This window comes from Salvelinus sp. IW2-2015, linkage group LG12 (genome assembly GCF_002910315.2).
Source record: "Salvelinus sp. IW2-2015 linkage group LG12, ASM291031v2, whole genome shotgun sequence".
In the NCBI taxonomy this organism is placed as follows: domain Eukaryota; kingdom Metazoa; phylum Chordata; class Actinopteri; order Salmoniformes; family Salmonidae; genus Salvelinus; species Salvelinus sp. IW2-2015.
The window spans coordinates 9313096-9328726 of NC_036852.1; positions in this window are offsets into that span (position 1 = coordinate 9313096).

Consider the following 15631-nt stretch of genomic DNA (forward strand, 5'->3'; position numbering starts at 1 on the left):
CAATAGCAGTAGTGAGCAGCAGCAATAGCAGCAATAGCAGCTAGGCAGCAGCAGCAACACAGCATAGCAGTTAGAAGTGCAGCAGCAATACCAGTAGGAGCAGCAGCAATTAGCTACAAGTAGCAAGTAGAGCAGCAACGGCACAACAGCAGCATAGCAGTAGGAGCTACGAACAATAAAACCAACGAATTAAAAGCAGTAGAAGCAGAGCAGCAAAGCAGCGAAATAGCAGTAGAAGCAGCAGCATAGCAGTAGGAGCAGCAGAAACAGACAATAAGCAGCAGCAACAGCAGCAATAGCAGTAGGAGCAGCAGCAGCAATAGCAGTGCACCAAATAGCAGTAGAAAGCAGCAGCAATAGCAGCAATAGCAGTAGAAGCAGCAGCAATAGCAGTAGAGCAGCGCAACAGCAGCAATAGCAGTAGAAGCAGCAGCAATAGCAGCAATAGCAGTAGGAGAAGCAGCGCAATAATATAGCAGCAAATAAGGAAGCAGGGAGGAAGCAAAAGCAAACAAGCAGCGCAATAGCAGCTAGCAGTGAAGCAGCAATCAGCTTAGCTTATAGACAGCAGCAATTAGCAGTGAGCAGCGAGCAGCTAATAGCAGTAGGAGCGCAGCAGCAATAGCAGCAATAGCAGTAGGAGCAGAGCAAAGCAGCAATAGCGTAGAGGTCAGCCCACATAGAGCTAATAGCTAAGCTAAGCACAGCAGCAGCATAGCAGCAAATCAGCAGTAGAGCGCAGCAATAGCAGGCCTAGCAGTAGAAGCAGCAGCCAATACAGCCATGCAGTAGGAGCCCAGCTTTTTAACTACGCTCAAGCACTGGGCTTTGTGAATAGCAGTAGAGAAGCAAATGCTAGCCATATAGATCCCAGTAGGAGCAGACAACCCAATAGCACGTGCGCTTAGCAGTAGGCACAGCCAATCTAGCAATAGACTTTATGCAGAATCAGCAGTAGAAGCAGCAGCAACAGCAGCACTGCTATTGCTGCTGCTTCTACTGCTATTGCTGCTATTGCTGCTGCTTCTACTGCTATTGCTGCTATTGCTGCTGCTTCTACTGCTATTGCTGCTATTGCTGCTGCTGCTCCTACTGCTATTGCTGCTGTTGCTGCTGCTTCGTCTGTTGCTGCTGCTCCTACTGCTATTGTTGCTGCTGCTCCTACTGCTATTGCTGCTGTTGCTGCTGCTCCTACTGCTATTGCTGCTGTTGCTGCTGCTTCGTCTGTTGTTGCTGCTGCTCCTGCTGCTGCTTGGTTCTTCAGCAGAGTCAAAAGAACCAACATATCCAACCGATGGAGCTGCTGGTCCATGATCAGCCACAGCAGGCTAAACAGAAGCCCAGGGTGAAGTTGGGCTCTGGCTTGGGCATGGGAAGCCACATGGGTACGCTGGGTGGTGGGCAATGGTATTTGCCTCTGGGTCCGTTGATCATGCCAGAGTGGTTGGTGGAAAGGGGCTCTATGTGTTACGTGGATAATCCGGGAACCAGGTGACAGAGGTTTGGTGCCAGGTAGGACTTGCTAGGCACGGGCACCAGATGGCAGATGGGTTCCATGCCAACGCTGCTTCCCGAAGGCCTCTCACCACTTCTTCCAATTCTGACAGCCTGGGGCAATGTCTAAACAGTGTGTTCTGATTAGCTCAGAGTACTAGAGCATGGTGTTAACAACACTACAACTGTTGCCTAACTCTAGTTTTCAGAGGGTAATGTTTGACAAGGGTCTCTAAGTAAATCAAATGATTAAAAGGCAAATTAACCACTGGCATGTATGTTTGTGAATTGTGAGTTTTCTACTGTACTCCATTAATGTTGGACGTGCCACTACAAAACTATACTACACAATAGCATCCCTAGATCATGTGTGGTACTTACTATAGAATGTTGTAGAACAGCCTTTCTCAAAGTATGGGTCGCGTACCTGTTAATGGTGGGTCGCGACAGAGTAAATGTATAATTATTTAATGAATTACTAGAATTGATTTGGCCAAGTGCAACTGCGGTCTCTGTTCAGTCCGCTCTCTGCTTAGCAGCGGTCTCTGTTCAGTGCGCTCTCTGCTTAGCAGCGGTCTCTGTTCAGTGCTCTCTCTGCTTAGCGGCGGTCTCTGTTCAGTGCTCTCTCTGCTTAGCAGCGGTCTCTGTTCAGTGCGCTCTCTGTTCAGTGCTCTCTGCTTAGCCAGCGGTCTCTGTTCAGTGCGCTCTGCTGCTTTAGCAGCGGTCTCTGTTCAGGGCGCTCTCTGCTTAGCAGCGGTCTAGCTGTTCAGTGCGCTCTTCTGCTTAGCAGCGCTCTCTGTTCAGTGCTCTCTCTGCTTAGCAGCGGTCTCTGTTCAGTGCTCTCTCTGCTTAGCAGCGGTCTCTGTTCAGTGCGCTCTCTGCTTAGCAGTGGTCTCTGTTTCAGTTGCTCTCTCTGCTTAGCAGCGGTCTCTGGCTCAGTGCTCTCTCTGCTTAGCAGGGTCTCTGTTCAGTTTGCGCTCTGCTTAGCAACGGTCTCTGTTCAGTGCTCTCTCTGCTTAGCAGCGGTCTCTGTTTTCAGTTTGCTCTCTTGCTTAGCAACTGTCCTCGTTCAGTGCGCTCTCTGCTTTGCAGTGGTCTCTGTTCAGTGCTCGCTCTGCTTAGCAGCGGTCTCTGCTCAGTGCTCTCTCTGCCTTAGCAGCGGTCTCTGTTCAGTGCGCTCTCTGCTTAGCAGCGGTCTCTGTTCAGTGCGGTCTCTGCTCAGTGCTCTCTCTGCTTGAGCAGCGGTCTCTGTTCAGTGCGCTCTCTGCTTAGCAGCGTCTCTGCTCCGATTTCTCTCTCTGCTTAGCAGCGGTCTCTGTTCAGTGCGCTCTCTGCTTAGCAGCGGTCTCTGTTCAGTGCTCTCTCTGCTTAGCAGCGGTCTCTGTTCAGTCTCTCTCTGCTTAGCAGCGGTCCTCTGTTCAGTGCGCTCTCTGCTTAGCAGCGGTCTCTGTTCAGGGCGCTCTCTGCTTAGCAGCTGTCTCTTCAGTTTGCTCTCTGCTTAGCAGCGGTCCTCTGTCAGTGCGCTCTCTGCTTAGCAGCGGTCTCTGTTCAGTGCTCTCTCTGCTTAGCACGGGTCTCTGTTCAGTTTGCACTCTCTGCTTAGCAGCGGTCTCTGTTCAGGAGCGCTCTCTGCCTTAGCAGCGGTCTCTGTTCAGTGCTCTCTCTGCTTAGCAGCGTCTCTGTTCAGTTTGCTCTCTTGCTTAGAGCGGTCTGTCAGTGCGCTCTCTGCTTAGCAGCGGTCTGTTCAGGGCGCTCTCTGCTTAGCAGCGGTCTCTGTTCAGTGCTCTCTCTGCTTAGCAGCGGTCTCTGTTCAGTGCTCTCTCTGCTTAGCAACGGTCCTCTGCTCAGTGCGCTCTCTGCTTAGCAGCGGTCTCTGTTCAGTGCGCTCCTCTGCTTAGCAGCGCGTCTCTGTTCAGTGCTCTCTCTGCTTAGCAGCGGTCTGTTCAGTGCGCTCTCTGCTTAGCAACGGTCGCTGCAGTGCGCTCTCTGCTTAGCACGGTCTCTGTCAGTGCGCTCTCTGCTTAGCAGCGGTCTCTGTTCAGTCGCTCTCTGCTTAGCAGCGGGTCTCTGTTCAGTGCGCTCTCTGCTTAGCAGCGGTCTCTGTTCAGTGCGCTCTCTGCCTTAGCAACGGTCTCTGTTCAGTGCGCTCTCTGCTTAGCAGCGGTCTCTGTTTCAGTGCGCTCTCTGCTTAGCACGGCTTGTCTTTCTGCTCAGTGCGCTCTCTGCTTAGCAGCGGTCTCTGTTCAGTGCGCTCTCTGCTTAGCAGCGGTCTCTGTTCAGTGCGCTCTTCTGCTTAGCAGCGGTCTCTGTTCAGTGCGCTCTCTGCTTAGCAGCGGTCTCTGCTCAGTGCGCTCTCTGCTTAGCAACGCGTCTCTGTTCAGTGCGCTCTCTGCTTAGCAGCGGTCTCTGTTCAGTGCGCTCTCTGCTTAGCAGCGGTCTCTGCTCAGTGCGCTCTCTGCTTAGCAGCGGTCTCTGTTCAGTGCTCTCTCTGCTTAGCAGCGGTCCTCTGTTCAGGCTCTCTCTGCTTAGCAGCGGTCTCTGTTCAGTGCGCTCTCTTGCTTAGCAGCGGTCTCTGTTCAGTGCGCTCTCTGCTTAGCAGCGGTCTCTGTTCAGTGCTCTCTCTGCTTAGCAGTGTCAGGTCTCTTGCGTCAGGTGCTCTGCTCTCTGCTTAGCAGCGGTCTCTGTTCAGTGCGCTCTCTGCTTAGCAGCGGTCTCTGCTCAGTTCTCTCTCGCTTAGCAGCGGTCTCTGTTCAGTGCGCTCTCTGCTTAGCAGCGGTCTCTGTTCAGTGCGCTCTCTGCTTAGCAGCGGTCTCTGTTCAGTGCTCTCTCTGCTTAGCAGCGGTCTCTGTTCAGTTTGCTCTCTGCTTAGCAGCGTCTCTGTTCAGTGCGCTCTCTGCTTAGCAGCGGTCTCTGCTCAGTGCGCCTCTGCTTAGCGGGCGGTCTCTGTTCAGTGCTCTCTCTGCTTAGCAGCGGTCTCTGTTCAGTGCGGTCTCTGCTCAGTGCGCTCTCTGCTTAGCGGCGGTCTCTGTTCAGTGCTCTCTCTGCTTAGCGCGGTCTCTGTTCAGTGCGCTCTGCGTTGCAGCGGTCTCTGTTCAGGGCGCTCTCTGCTTAGCAGCGGTCCTCTGTTCAGTGCTCTCTCTGCCTTAGCAGCGGTCTCTGCTCAGTGCTCTCTCTGCTTAGCAGCGGTCTCTGTTCAGTTTGCTCTCTGCTTAGCAACGGTCTCTGTTCAGTGCTCTCTCTGCTTAGCAGCGGTCTCTGTTCAGTTTGCTCTCTGCTTAGCAACGGTCTCTGTTCAGTGCGCTCTCTGCTTAGCAGCGGTCTCTGTTCAGTGCTCTCTCTGCTTAGCAGCGGTCTCTGCTCAGTGCTCTCTCCTGCTTAGCAGCGTCTCTGTTCAGTGCGCTCTCTGCTTACAGCAGCGGTCTCTATGTTCAGTGCGCGTCTCTGCTCAGTGCTCTCTCTGCTTAGCAGCGGTCTCTGTTCAGTGCGCTCTCTGCTTAGCACGGTCTCTGCTCAGTGCTCTCTCTGCTGTCAGCTCTCTTTCAGTGCTCTCTCTGCTTAGCAGCGGTCTCTGTTTCAGTGCGCTCTCTGCTTAGCAGCGGTCTCTGTTCAGTGCTGCTCTCTGCTTAGCAGCGTGTCTCTGTTCAGTGTGCTCTCTGCTTAGCAGCGCGTCTCTGTTCAGTGCGCTCTCTGCTTAGCAGCGTCTCTGTTCAGTGCCTCTCTCTGCTTAGCAGCAGTCTCTGTTCAGTTGCTCTCTGCTTAGCAGCGGTCTCTGGTCAGTGCGCTCTCTGCTTAGCAGCGGTCTCTGTTTCAGTGCTCTCTCTGCTTAGCAGCGGTCTCTGTTCAGTGCTCTCTCTGCTTAGCAGCGTCTTGTTCAGTGCGCTCTCTGCTTAGCAGCGGTCTCTGCTCAGTGCGCTCTCTGCTTAGCAGCGGTCTCTGTTCAGTGCGCTCTCTGCTTAGCAGCGGGTCTCTGTTTCAGTGCTCTCTCTGCTTAGCCAGCGTCTGTTCAGTGCGCTCTCTGCTTAGCAACGGTCTCTGCTCAGTGCGCTCTCTGCTAGCAGCGGTCTCTGTTCAGTGCGCTCTCTCTTAGCAGCGGTCTCTGTCAGTGCTCTCTCTGCTTAGCAGCGGTCTGTTCAGTGCGCTCTCTGCTTAGCAACGGTCTCTGTTCAGTGCGCTCTCTGCTTAGCAGCGGTCTCTGTTCAGTGCGCTCTCTGCTAGCAGCGGTCTCTGTTCAGTGCGCTCTCTGCTTAGCAGCGGTCTCTGTTCAGTGCGCTCTCTGCTTAGCAGCGGTCTCTGTTCAGTGCGCTCTCTGCTTAGCACGGTCTCTGTTCAGTGCGCTCTCTGCTTGCACAGCGTCTCTGTTTCAGTGCGCTCTCTGCTTAGCAGCGGTCTCTCTCAGTGCGCGCTCTCTGCTTAGCAGCGTCTCTGGTCAGTGCGCTCTCTGCTTAGCAGCGGTCTCGGGTTTTTTTTCAAGTTGCCCGCTTCCTTTCTGGCTTAGCAAGCCCGGTCTCTGTATGCAGTGCGCTCTCTGCTTAGCAGCGGTCTCTGTTCAGTGCGCTCTCTGCTTAGCAACGGTCTCTGTTCAGTGCGCTCTCTGCTTAGCAGCGGTCTCTGTTCAGTGCGCTCTCTGCTTAGCAGCGGTCTCTGCTCAGTGCGCTCTCTGCTTAGCAGCGGTCTCTGTTCAGTGCTCTCTCTGCTTAGCAGCGGTCTCTGTTCAGTGCTCTCTCTGCTTAGCAGCGGTCTCTGTTCAGTGCGCTCTCTGCTTAGCAGCGGTCTCTTCAGTTTGGCAGCTGCGCGAGTGGGAGAGGGAGATGCCTGTGTGCTTCGCGGTTTACCGGATCCTTTCTCTGGAGTTTTTTTGAAGATCAATCCGCAACACACGCTGCAGCGCTGTCGTTCAGCAGCAGATGATGCGCTCTCTGTCACTGATGTCTTTAAATGGACTCATGCTAGAAACCAGTTCTGACTGAGTGTAACAGTATAACTTTACGGCGTCCCCTCGACCCGGGCGCGAACCAGGGACCCTCTGCACATATCAACAACAGTCACCCACGAAGCATCGTTACCCATCGCTCCACAAAAGCCAGAGCAAGTGGAACCACTACTTCAAGTCTCAGAGCAAGTGACGTCACCAACTGAAAGGCTGCTAGCGCGCACTACCGCTACCTAGCTAGCCATTTCACATCGGTTACATGAGCTCAATAGTCATGAAAAGCCTATACACAGATGAGTTTAGCTCTCTTTCATACAACCTTTGAGAAATAACGAGGAGCTCCCTCAATGTGTTTTGTGTGGGGAAATGCTTAGTTATGAGTCAATCAAAACGAACAAATTCTTATAACGACACGTCCCGATTAAACATCCACAGCATGACGGTATACCCAGGGAATTCTTTCAGAACAGGGCAGAATGCTTCAGGAAACAGTGCTTCGACAGTGGAAAAGTAAGTCAGCTAGCAAGGCATCGTTGTCATTTTATAACAGGTGATGATAAGCAGAAATATGGGAGTACTATCTCATAGTAGTATATGTGAGTTTCTTTTTCAAACAATCCCCTGGCCTTGTACACAGCTAACGGTAGCCAAAGCAAGCTAGCTAGCTACTGATAGTGCAACCCTAAGTAACAGTACAGATGAAAAATGATCAGGCCTACTGTACATCTTACTGTAGAAATGATTGTTGAAAACAAGTCTAGGTTGGAACAGTTGCTGTTAAAATAGTCATCATTTTTATTCTGAACTGGAATAAACTGATTGAAGCCAGATACTTTTTAAGGCAAAAAGGGTTGGGTTGCTCATCTACAGCAGGAAGCAGTCTCCTGCCTAACTGAGAAAACAGTAGATGTCCTGGTCCAGTTTGGCACCACATACCTATGTCAGTCAGGATTCTCAACTCTGGATTACTTAAAAAACAAGTACAGAAACAGTCAATGCTGAGCAGTGTTGCTCTGTCAAAAACTGATCCCAGAATAGACATGCTTGTTGAAAACTTCAACCAGCCACACACCTCTCATTAGGACTGTATGTTTTCTGGTCTACATCCGTGTGATTGTTTTTTTAAAAATATTTGTTTCATTTCAATTTAACATTTATTTAACTAGGCAAGTCAGTTAAGAACAAATTCTTATTTACAGTGACGGCCTACCCCGGCCAAACCTGGACGACGCTGGGATAATTGTGCGCAGCCCTATGGGACTCCCAATCGCGGCCGGATGTGATACAGCCTGGATCAATCAGTTTATTCCAGTTCAGAATAAAAATGATGACTTCTATTTTAACAGCAACAGCTCCAACCTAGACTTTCTTTTGACAATTTCTACAGTAAGATGTACAGTAGGCCTGATCATTTTTCATCTGTACTGTTACTTAGGGTTGCACTATCAAAAAGCCTGCGTGTCTATTCTGTTATACATCTGTGTGATGTGATCAATCAGTTTGTTCCAGTTCAGAATGAAAATTATTTATTGAATTTTAACAGCAACAGTTCCAACCTAGACAGATATGTAAGAGTTTTTAATGGGGGAAAATAAACATGAATAGCTATTTATATGGCTATTTCATTTCATTGTTATTTGTTTTTGTCTATATTGCATCTGTTTTAGGCATAAGGGCAATGAAATGTACCGATATTTACATATAGTTGCATATGTTCCTAATCTTGGGTCTCAAGAAAAGCTTTGGTCCCAGGAATTTCTAATTTGGGTCCCAGGCTGAAAAGGTTTAAGAACCCCTGTTGTAGAATACTACAGGAAATACATTATTACCCCCCCCATTTAAAAAAAAAAAATAATAATAACAATAACTGTAGTAAATACTACAGTAATGTCCACAAAAACATTTTTTTTAACTAGAAAAAAATACTACAGAATTTAATTTGCCAATACCCTGCCCATTCACCTCCCCATAAAACAATTTGTGCCACCCATAACTAGAGAGAAACCTACATGTCAAGTATAGACTATACTGTGTTCCCTACAGGTTATAGAAAAGAGCAGAGCTCCTAAATTATCCGTTCAGACCTACCCTGCTAGCTACCGCTTATGGAAAATTTGCTCTTTTAGTATTTCTCCACTAGGTTTCCTGAATGAGAAAGCCTATACTTCTATCTCAAAGAGAATAAAATAAAACCACAGTTACATCTACAAAAACTCTACAGCAAATACTACAGTATACTACAGGCTGCAACAACACTACAGCAAATACTACAGTATACTACAGGCTGCAACAACACTACAGTATACTACAGGCTGCAACAANATACTACAGGCTGCAACAACACTACAGCAAATACTACAGTATACTACAGGCTGCAACAACACTACAGTATACTACAGGCTGCAACAACACTACAGTAGACACTACAGTATATGACCCTCTGCAAAAACTCTACATTCATTACTATAGTATATACACTACAGAATTTCCTTGATTCGCTGGAATCAAGAGTGGAGAAATGTGTTGGAAACGTGCGTGCTCACTACTAGTAAGGGGAGATGGGGAAATTGTAAGTCTTTACATCTATAGAGATGTTTACGCAGTGTCGAGCCTTTTGAGCCTTCAATGTGACAGGCTCGTGATGCTGAAAGGACAACAACCATAATACCAGCACACACATGTAGGTCTGAAAGTGCATCTTTTTGTAAAACACAAAGGGCTAGTGGTGTAGTGGAGGCAGTGGTGATTTTAGCATGTAAATCTTAATTGTACTATAATGGTGGCAAACGGTGTCCACTAACTGTTATGGCCTACATAAAGCTGTCCCAACAGTAGAGTCCCAACAGCAGTCCTAACATCTTACCACTGCTACACCTGGCTTTCAGCGGAGCCTTGTCTGGCAGCGAAACAGTTCATTCAGCCTCATTTACTGCCTTTAAAAAAACCATAGCTGATATGGCTGACTTGCTTAAGCAAATGTGGTTTCTACTGACAATTGTGATGTACAAACTATGGCATAAGTGGACGACAAGCGGATAAGAGGCAATCCGTAATTTAAGACAATGAGTGAGCTTGGACGGACGTAAAGTTAGTCAATATAACTATTTGTTCAGCACTTTTGAAATGTACAGCGACAGAATTCAGAACATGGGCCTTTCTTACAGTACACCAGGTCAGAACCGTAGGATAAATAAAGGGGGCATATAAGCAGACAATGAAAGCTCTTCCAATATTCAATGAATACATTTCTCTAAAACAGGTTATAGGCTACAGTAGAACAGTCAGGACAGTAGGTGAAATTAAGAGGGGTAAATAGATTTTCTTAGCTACAGTATACATATCTCCCTGGCATATTGCATCATTTATGAAGCAGAAAACAAAACATTTTTGGACTCGCATTGTTGTGCTCGGCTCACTTGAACAGGAAGGTGGCGCCATGGTCCTCCAAGTTAACAGTTGTTTTGAGCGCAGCACAAATCATGTTTCGTTGACAGCATGGCCAATGTTGACTGTTTATAATTTTATATTTGGAAAAGAATTCCAGATTTGGGACCACACAGCCACTGTCACTGATTCCTTCCAAACCACTCGCTGAATTTGCGATTTCCAACTTGTTGTGTAATGTTTATGTCCCAATGGCCGATGAGCACGGATACGGTTTATCTATAATTTCTCTTCATATGACAAGGATTAAAAAGGACATGCCAGTAGACGCTCTGTATTTTCTGCTGGCTTGCCCCACCACAACAGAAAGCACTGTGCTAGGCTGAAACACCTGCATTTTGGAGCCGCCTTACTCAAGAATACAAAAAAGAGACCATGTTTGTATGCGACTTTATTAACTCAATGATATATATTATTTTGACTTTGTTTGCAAACTGATATGTGACAAGTATTAATGCCAAAATGGGATAAAAAAATGTGGGTCTCAAAACAGGTGGGGCTCTGCCTGGTATACTGTACCCATACCCAGTTTTCTTTTCAGTGGGCATTGCCTATACTCACTCCTTAATCCCTACTATTGCGTATCAAAGTATAGTGGAGGTATACGACGCATTAATTATGTAGTACAATAGAGAAATCATGCACAAAGTAGCCTACACAATCGCAAAGCACGTGAGATATATTCACATGCGCGCCGCACACAGCCTAGTTTTAGCGGAATATCATCTGCAGACAGCAAGAGTGGGCAGCTCTCAACTGGTTTTGGCATGGACCAGCTCACAGAAGAATGACATCGGTAGCCGGTAGGGTAGAAAATATATTTCAATTTATATCTACCAGTAAACGCTAACTAAGGCAACAATGGGTATGCAAACTAGGTATTGAAAAAGTTTGGTCCATAGTCTTGGTTATTAGGCTATTTGAGATGTGCAAATCAGTCATCATGCACTGTTCCCTTCCCCCAAAAATATTGCAATCAGAGTGCAGTATAACTGCAGTTATAGTGCAGTATAAGTGAGTATTCTGCAAACACCGTTTTTTTTTTACCGCAGTAGTTTTGCAGTGTAACTACAGTTCACTATTGCACAGTGGCCTCATGGCCTTTGAGAAGGCAGAAGTTCTACCCATTACAAGTCAATGTGATTGGTTGATTCCACTGTCACTCCGAGTGTTTTGCCATAATACAGTTGAATGGCAGATGCCTTCTATCAGGTGTCTGATGGTCTAGCCAATGGCTGACTTAGCTAGCTAGATTTATCCCCCAGAGACCACCAAAGAAAAATCCTGATTGGATATTTTTTTCTCTTTGGTGTTAACCCTTTCCTTTCTAACAAAAAATGCAGAGATTAAATCAGAACATCATTGAAAATAATAATATAATTATAATATAATCCTAATCATTGATCAGCTTCCATACTCATTTGCGTGGACTACCTAAATAAGGGGTAAAATGTACAACAAAAAATTATAATAAAAAACCCCAGTAATTCCTTTAACTTTTCTTACACAAGCTGTATGTGAAAGTACATTTGGAGTGAGATTGGGTTTACGTAGGCAACATTGACATCTGATTTTCCTAACAAAGGACACCATAACTTCAATGTGTACCTAGGTATAATATCATTAATCAATGGTTGATTGGATCTTTGGAAGTTGTAGTTAACATTAGGCCTATAAATAGGATACCAAATTCATGATATACCTAATACACTTACTTTTACCTTTGAATATTATTGTGTATATGAAGGATGGTTGGTTGATTTAAAATGTAAGATACATGTTATTAATATGTTGCATTCATGTCTACATATCAACCAAAAATCTATGTTGAAGAAGAGAACTAAATGAAATCAAACTTTATTTGAAGTGCATTTAAAGTTTGGTTTGATTTAGTGCTATTCTTTAACTTTGTTTTAGGTTGAGATGGAGACATGACTCCAACATGTCAATCATTCATTTGTAGACAAACTGGATATTGATATTGTGAATGCAACCAAATATCAACATTTGAAGGATCTTCTGTTTGGATAGTATACTGTATATACTGTAAAGACAATACCCAAAGGTAAAAGTTGCCATCCTATTTATAGGGCTAATGGTAAATACTTCCAACGAACCAATCAACCATGGATGAATGATTTGTATACCTAGCTTCACGTTGAAATGGTGTCCTTTAGGCAAATCAGATGTCAATGTAGCCTATATAAACCCAAATTTCATAACTCTCCTGGGACGATCTGAAGGATCAGGTTACAGGTGGGTCCGCTCCCTCATAGAGGGGGAGAGCAGGAAGTCGATTGATTTATGGTCGGTCATACAATACGCTGCCCCTATGCTCTGTAGTGTTTGAGATCGGAGTGTAATCTGTGGAACACAGAGAGACACTTTGACATCAAAAAGTTGAATAATTAAACAATGTTTCTACTTTTGAGAATGTGGGAATGGTCCGTCGACCCTTAAGGGACAGTCATGACGAGTGTGTTTCATTTGGTGATCTCATGAAGGACAGGAAGCACACATAACTGTATCTTTTAACGCCGAGCGCCTTCTCCCTCTTACCAGCAGAAACACAAACAATTATCACAAGACCACTTCTGGTTACCCTCACCGATTCCACAGTACCCAACTCTGTTTTCACCCACCCTGAAACCACAAATGGATCAGCCAAAAGGCAAGGGTCCACTTTTTCCAAAAACTTCACTCCTACTGTCACAGGCTCATCTTTATCCTGACCCTTGGTGCAAGCCTCGAGCTCCGATTACTTCACCACACCTACCACCTCTGATACTTCTCCTCCTGTCTTCAGCTCACTCTGCTTACACTTTCTACCATTCTTCTTTAACAAACCATTCTTCCCTTTTTTCCACCATTTTTAACCGACTCAAGATCACCCTCTTCCTCCCTCTCTCTCTTAGACCTCCTCTGCCTCTCTTTTCCCCTCTATTCCTCCTCCGTATACGTCTCCTTATGATAATACTGCATACATTTTGTTATTGCTTTCTCAAGGGACGACATTTAACCGGCTGTCACAATCTCAGTAAAATCAGCACGAATGCCTCGGAATGTAGCGCTCAACAGTGCATCCCACTTCAAAAGCTACCGCGACACTTTTCAATTTCAAACAAGCGCGCTCTCTGCCTTCCTTCTCCGACGTGGTCCTTCAACGTCCCCCGCCTTCTCTTCTTGCTGGATGTGACCGACCTTGCTAGAAGGCAATTAAAGGGGGAATTACACTCAAAATTCTAAATGTAAATATCTAAACATGGACTCAGAACTCAGACAGAAATTCAGATAGATGTTAGTTAAGATAAATTCAGTAAGATGTTGAGGGCTTAACATTACTCTTCTTTAAGTCACCACACAGAGAGAGAGAGAGACTCGGTTAGTCTACCATTTCAAGTATTTTATTAGGCCTATATAGTCTTAAAAGGAAGGAAAATACCATAATGAGGATACACTTTTATATTTTATACTTTTATACAATATACCGGTGCGCAGACAGCGCATTGCACAAACAAAACAACCACCCTTGCAATATAAACTGGAATTACATGGGTCTATTACTGAACTTTTTGTTGAAAACAAATATTTGAATGGGAAGAGACTGTTACTGGCAAACATGGTTACAGACCAACAACATTATATAGTATCTCCTCATCAAGAAAAGCACAGGAGCTAATTATAATTCACAAAGTAAGTAAAACAATTAAATCATTCCAACATTGCCTAAAATGATGAATAAGATAATAATGAGATATACCTATATAAGCAATAGGCCTATAACAATTGAGATGTACAAACTATGGCATAAGGGAACGATGAGCGGATAAGAGGCAATCCGTAATTTCGATATTAATGAGCGAGCTAAGATGGACGTAGTCAATATAACTCTTTGTTCAGCACTTTTGAAATGTACAGCGACAAAATTCAGAACATGGGCCGTTCTTACAGTATTCTCCATTTACACCAAGTCAGAACCGTAGGATAAATAAAGGGGGCATATAAGCAGACAAAGAAAGCTCTTACAATATTCGATGATGACAGTTCTCTAAAACAGGCTATAGGCTACAGTACATGTGTGTAATATTTGTGTTGTGGAGAAATGACCAGGCAGGAGACGGGAGTACAGTTAGTTTTCGTTTAGTCAAAACCTCTCCTGCTCTACAGTTTTCCCGGGCACACTCGTGCGCATGTGCATTTCCTATTAGGTGTAGTAACGTACACTGTCGTAATACATCACTGCTTAGTAACAGCATAGCAACTAATATAAACAGATGTAGATCCCAGATACTACAATGTGCACCACCAAGTCAGAACAGTAGGCTAAGTTCTGAGGGGGAAAGAGACCAAATGATTAGTGAGGCACATGGGCTACAACACAACATAAACTTAGTATTACTTTCTTAGCTACAGTATACATATCTCCCTGGCATATTACATCATTTATGCAGTAGCATACAAGACATTTTTGGTCTCACCGTTGTTGTGCTGTCCTCACTTGAACAGGAAGGTGGCGCGGCGGTCCTTCCCCCTTTTGCCCTCAGACCATCCTCAATTGATCGGAGCATGGACTCTACAATGTGTCGAAGCATTCCACCGAGATGCTGGCCCATGTTGAATCCAATGCTTCCCACAGTTGTGTCAAGTTTGCTGCATGTTCTTTGGGTGGTGGACCGTTCTTGATACACACTGGAAACTGTTGAGCGTGAACAACCCAGTAGCGTTACAGTTCTTAACACAAACCGGTGTGACTGGCACCTACAACCATACCCTGTTCAAAGGCAAAAATCCTTCTTTAACCTGTTTCCTCCACTTCATCTACACTGATGGAAGTGGATTTAACAAGTGACATCAATAAGGGAGCATAGCTTTCACCTGGACAGTTTATGTCATGAAAAGAACATGTGTTCTTAATGATTTGCACACTCAGTGTATATACATACCTCTATTTTTAAAGGCTTGTATCTATCTATAATACCTGGAGTGTGAGCACACATTTCATAGCCTGGTTCCAGATCTGTTTGTGCTGGATAGCCAACTCGTATGGTCTTTATCATGCAGCACAAACAGATCTGAGACCAGGCTGTCTGCATACAAGCTTTAACTGGTCTGAGGCTCAGTGGTGGAGGGAGGTGGCGTAGATGACCTGGAAGCTCTTGCCCTCATTCGTCCCGTCCTCCATAGTGACCGTCCCCCCACAGCCCTCAGGGCTTTCAATGTGATGCTTAGCCCTTCTGATAACAGAATGCTATGTTACCATCACTCCTGACTCACAGCTATCTTATACTTGTCAAAGGATGGCATTGTTGGATAAACCCAGAAATTCTGAAAAATAGATCCAAGTTCCCTTGATTGAACCAGTACAACCAGTACTTTCTACCATTGATAACATCTCATCACTGTTCTTCAGGATTAGTCAGCTGATGTACGAAGGGCTATATACATAAATTTGATTTGATTTGATTAGTCACCCTGAATCAGTGCAGCCAGATTTGGAATTTTATCTGAGTGCTAGATCTATTTCAGCATCTAATGCTTAATTCATTCATATATATCAGTGGTTCCCAAACTTTTTATAGTCCCGTACCTATTCAAACCTCCAGCCGCGTATCCCCTTTAGCATCAGCGTCAGCGCACACACACAAGTCTGCCACACACACACTATATGATACATTTATTAAACATAATAATGAGTGTGAGTTTTTGTCACAACCCGGCTCGTGGGAAGTGACAAAGAGCTCTTATAGGACCAGGGCACAAATA